The sequence below is a fragment of the Cucumis sativus genome, chromosome 4 (genome assembly GCF_000004075.3).
Source record: "Cucumis sativus cultivar 9930 chromosome 4, Cucumber_9930_V3, whole genome shotgun sequence".
Classification (NCBI taxonomy): domain Eukaryota; kingdom Viridiplantae; phylum Streptophyta; class Magnoliopsida; order Cucurbitales; family Cucurbitaceae; genus Cucumis; species Cucumis sativus.
This window is the reverse complement of record NC_026658.2, coordinates 19,300,282-19,305,583: the sequence shown is the minus strand read 5'-3', so window position 1 is coordinate 19,305,583 and position 5,302 is coordinate 19,300,282. Positions and strand designations below refer to the sequence as shown.

General features: G+C 35.4%; 1 long non-coding RNA gene across 1 annotated transcript; it reads left to right on the top strand.

The window, feature by feature from the left end:
• The first annotated feature begins 1,034 nt into the window (after nucleotides 1-1,034).
• Nucleotides 1,035-4,944, top strand: LOC116403553. The gene is made up of 3 exons (XR_004216353.1): nucleotides 1,035-3,971; nucleotides 4,205-4,542; nucleotides 4,653-4,944. It is a non-coding gene; the product is annotated as an uncharacterized LOC116403553 (long non-coding RNA).
• The last annotated feature ends 358 nt before the right edge of the window (nucleotides 4,945-5,302 follow it).

The window sequence follows — 5,302 nt, the reverse complement described above, 5'->3', positions numbered from 1 at the left end:
TCACATAGGACAAATTAAAGATTGAGCAATGATACAAAAAATATATAGTGATAATCAATTCACAATAAATCTACGTAAGAATCCACATAATAGTTTCATAATCACACAAAACACATCAACTTCAAATTTCAATTTGTGTAAGAGAAAATAGGAAAAGTAGATGTAGATGATGTAGATGATTTGAAAGTACATAGTTTGATAACGTTGAAAGCCTTTTGAGCTAATCGACTAGAGATATACCGGTTTCTCATATAAGGTTCACATCTTTACAGTGTAATTACAAAGAGGTAAAGTAAACGACTTCTCATATAACTGAAGAATCGGCTACCAGGGACACTGAGTATGAATACCAAGAATTAGCTTACTTTTTTTTGTTGAAGAATCACATAAAACCACCACGAACTCCAAAAATTTTGGTTGAAGAGTTATAAAAGAACCTTAATTTTAGAATTGAAGAACTAAACTTGATATTTTAAGATTCACGTAGTCATAATTTTTAATATGCCATACATAATATGTGGATTAAATAGCATTTTTTGTTTTTGACATTAGAATAAAGAAAAATGTACTTGATTTTCGTGTGATGATGGATCATGATAAATTGATTTTTGAGAAGAACACATGACGTATGATCTATAATGTTGATAGATTTATTGCATTTTGGTTGCTATATAAGCTTTGTGTATAGAAAATAGAAAATTAGAGAATTAAAAAAGACTTCCATTGCATCTACAGAGAGCTATGGTGTTGTATTTGTTGCTATAATTACTATTACAATTAGCTAATGGAATCATGGAACTTCAAAACTAATTGGACATTTTCCAAATAGATCGAACTACAATTAGCTTATGCACTAGAAGAAAACTACCCTACAATGACAGTTATATATCTCAAAAAATGAATGGAAGAAAAAAAAACTGTCACGAAATATAAAATTTCGCGTTTTTGGCGGGAAAAGACGGAATTTTTCAGAAAACACTTTTCGCGATAGTTATTAACTGTCATAGAATGTTAGGGTTAAAATTTTTTCTTTTTCCTTTTCTTTTCTATTTCCTTTTTCTTTCTTTTCCCTATTTCCTTCTTCCTCCCCGTGCGTCCTTCCCCTTCTCCCCAGCCGCAACCGCCGCGCCTCTTCTCCTTCCTCCCGTACGCCGCGACGACTCCACCGTCTCCTTCTCCCTTCCCTTCCGTTTCCTTTCCGCCGCAGCCCAGCCGCAGCCAGCCGTCTTTCTCTTCCGTTTTCTTCCCGCCGCAGCCTAGCCGTAGCCCGCGATCTGCCGTATCCATCTCCGGTTCGCGAAGCAACCTTGCATCAGTCGTCCCGCGCGCCGATCTGCTGTCTCCATCGCCGGTTCTGTCTTCGTCGAAGCCCGAGCTGCCGTGTGAACCAGTAACCGCCACGTTCGCCGCTCACAACCGCCGTGAAGCCAGCCGCGCAACCTTCGTTCCAACCGCTGCACTGCCGCGCGATTCTCCGGCCACGTCTTCTTTAGCCGACCGCTGACCGACCCACACTTAGGATTTTGCTGCGAGTTCGACAGTCGTGCGTTGAGTGTTGGGAGTAACCTTGGGCTCCCTTAAATTCACAACCAAATTGTGAATTGTTGAGGGTTCAGTTCGCCAATATTTCGGATTTGATTCATTGGATTTAGTCGATTGAAGAATTTGCATAGAAATCGAGGTAAGGGATTTTCTACTGGACTCAATTGTGATTGTGAACTGTATGTGTGTTGAATGTATACTGTGGTTTGACTGAAAATATATATGAATGCATGTGAATTGAAGTAGACATAACGTCGAATGTATATCGTGAATGTCATGGAAGATATATATAAGTGTGTGTATGTTGACAGGACAAAGATTGTAGATTGTGTTGGTTGGTATGAGATATAGATATGAACTTGTGATTCTCGTTTAGATTGGGTGTACGATTACGCTAAAGTATGATTGGGTTAATAAGGATTGGCCTGTTTCTTGTTTGTTGTTTTTTCTTAGTAATGGTAGTGTGTGAAAGGGAATTTGATAACTCTATATATTGTTTAATTATGGTTTTGAATTCTGTTTTGTGTCTTTAAAAGGACGTTGAACTTCAAAATCGTTTTAATAGGGTCCTTGAACTTTGATTTTTTCTTTAGGGGAAGAGGTGTGTAAGGGATTTTGATTTTAGTCATTGAATGCCAGTGTGTAGCACCCACCTCTAGGTGACGGATTTTCAGCAGCCACCGTCGCCCTCTTCCAATTTTGTTTTCGACAACCCTCTCTATTCTATGTTGCTGTTTCCAATGGGGTTGTATTATCTTCTGGAGTATACATGTTGGATTTGTTGTAGATGTAGCCATGGTTGCTTCCTCCTTCGTTGCTTATTCTTAACTTCATGTAACTTATAGCCATCTAATTCGTTTCTTCTTCCTATTTTTTCTCCTCTTCTAATGGCATCTTTCATTCTCTACATCCAACTTGCGCAACCGTGATATATTCTCCAAGGTAAGTATCTCTTTAATGGACGTCAAAAGACTGCATCTTGAAAAATGATTTCATCCAAGATATATTCATATGGGCTTTTTTATTCCTTTGAAAGAATGTCATTCATATATTACACATCCTTATACCTGAGTTTACAAGGTTGTTATAGTACTTTCGCGTTTCATGAGTGAAAAGATAGAATCAAGTTGCGGAATTACGTTCATTTTTAGAGCTCTTAAGTGATTGAAGATAGTTGATGTATATTTATTTTCTCAAAAGTCACATTTTTTGCAAGTTTGGTTTACTTTGGATTTATTAAAGATAATACCAGTTCACTTATTGATTCCATTCATTCCCGAAAAAATTCTTTAAAAAAATTTAGTTTAACACCAAGAATCGCTTTGAGGATTTATCTCCTTAAGGGTTGTCGGAACCATATACTGAACATCTACAATACGTTTGATCATAGTTAACTTTACAATGATCTAGTTGATAGTCTTCCTATTTGTTGAGCTTCTCTTTTAGATTGAAGGAAAGGGAAAGACTTGGCTAGGTTGTGGCAAGCAAACTTCTTCGCTATTATGTGGAGAAATTTAGAGGGGAGGCTAGGGAGTTAGAGAGTTTTTTTGGAAAAAAAAAAAAGAGACGGGACTTTACATTAAGAGAATGAAAAAAAAGACCAATGTTCAAAGAAGTGAAAAAGAGCAACATAGCACAAAAAAAAAGACATAGGAACATAATGCAAAAAGTAAGCTAGAGAGGTGATAAGGATAATTAGTATATTTTAGTTAATTGGTTAATTGTCTTATTTTCCTGTAAGGCTATAGATAGCCAATTTAGAGTGTATTTGAACCTCTTGAATATCTTTCCAATATAGAACGTTGTTCTTGGAGAGCTTTTTCTCATCTCTAAGGAATGAGATTTCTCTTGTTCCAGAATGGATTTGGCATGGTACTCCAACCTGCTGCATCAAGAGGTTTAATTATTCAGTTTGGGCATTGATCACTAGGACTTTTTGTAATTGTGATAATGATCTTGTTCTTTTTTATTAGATTGTTTTATGTGATTAGTCATTGACTCCTTTTTATGAGTATTACGTCTTTTTTTTGTTTTTCTTATTGCAATTTGGTTTTGGTATTTCTGTTGTATGTCTTTTTATTATTATTATTGCAATTTGGTTTTGGTATTTCTGTTATGAATAGAGTTTTGTTTGCCCTTGGTTCTTTTATTTTTTCAATAAACGTTCGGTTGCTTAAATAAAATGGTTCTCTGGACAGAAGTGAATTGTGAGTTTACTGAATTTGGTAAATTTAGAAGCATTCCTCTGTGCATCCTCTAGTAGATTTTGGATTTTCCTCTTCCACTGGAATGGAATTGGACCGAGAAAAGTTAATGTGTTCCAGTTATTTTACGGTGCTGGCACTTACATGTTTGGAATTGATGATGAACGAATAATTGATGCTACAAGGGCTGGAAGCATTGCTCATTTGATCAACCACTCTTTCGAAGTATGTATTACTTTAACAATTGATTTACTTTTTATTTTTTCCTTTTATGTTAATGTTCTTTATCCTCATGAGATGACTCATTAAATTATGTGTCAATAGAATTATCTTATATCATAGTGCTCTATGGAGATGAATGCAAGTTAGCTAAATTTTTCCTTAGATGCTTGAAAGTTAGAAGAGAAATTTAACTCCGGTTTTTCTCTCATGGACTAAGCTATCTTATTCTTACACAGTAACTGTTGCTCCTCACAGAAGTGTTCAAGGATAAATAAAGGTTCATATTAGAAGTGGACGTCCATTAGTTTTGGTATGTATGTAAATTATTTTAAATCTAAGTATCTGATTTCCTAATAGTTGAAAACCTTAGTTTATTGACAAGAAATCAAATGGTTACTTCTGAAGTTGGTTGATTGTATTTGGTTATGTCTACTAATGAGAATGACTTTACCTTAAGGGGATAGACTTTAGTTTTGGTATCTCCAATTGAGAATTTAGCCATTGTGCTTACTCTTTATGGAGTATCTAAAGACAAGAAATCGACACTCCAATGCTATGAAAATTTTCCTATAAGGTAACATTTATAGTCTCATGTTCATTTGGTATGTTATTTTATTTGCTTACTTTGTAATACTATTCTATTTTAGAGCTATTTAGTCAATTGATTGTAAATTCTGACTACAGCTGATGATATGTGGGGAAGATATTCATAGTTCATCTTTATTGGCGATGATTGCATAATACAAACTGTTTAACTCTAAGGATTACAAATTGTCGTACATGTATTGTCGTAGGCTGTTTTGTTCTAAGGACTAGGAACAACCCAAGAAGTTGTTCAATTTGCAGTGGCCATTTGGTTGGACGTTCTTCTTCTCCTTGATCTCTTTCTCCTCTTCTTAGGAACTTCATTTTCATTATCAGATTTGAAGAGGGACCACCATGAGTGGGGTAGTAAAATGAATAGAGAATGGGAGAGTGAGCGCTGGGTATGTTTTTGGTATGTGTATTCTAGAGAGAAAGAGTGAGCTGGGTATGTTTTTGGTATGTGTATTCTAGAGAGAAAGAGTAGCAGTATGTTTTTGTTTGTTGTGTTTGCCTAATATAGTCCTCATGGTCTTCTCTTTTCATTTCATGGAATCAAGTGTTGAAGTTCTTGTTTGTGTTCTGTATTTTGTTGAGACGTTGATTTAGTTATTCATTGACTGTACGTATGTGTTATGGATTCTTTGTAGGTTCAACTGGAGTCGACAAGTTCATGAGTTTTGTTTCAAATATCATTTCCAGAAACGAACATTCTCGGTTGGTCCAGTCAAATATATTCGAATGCTATTTAA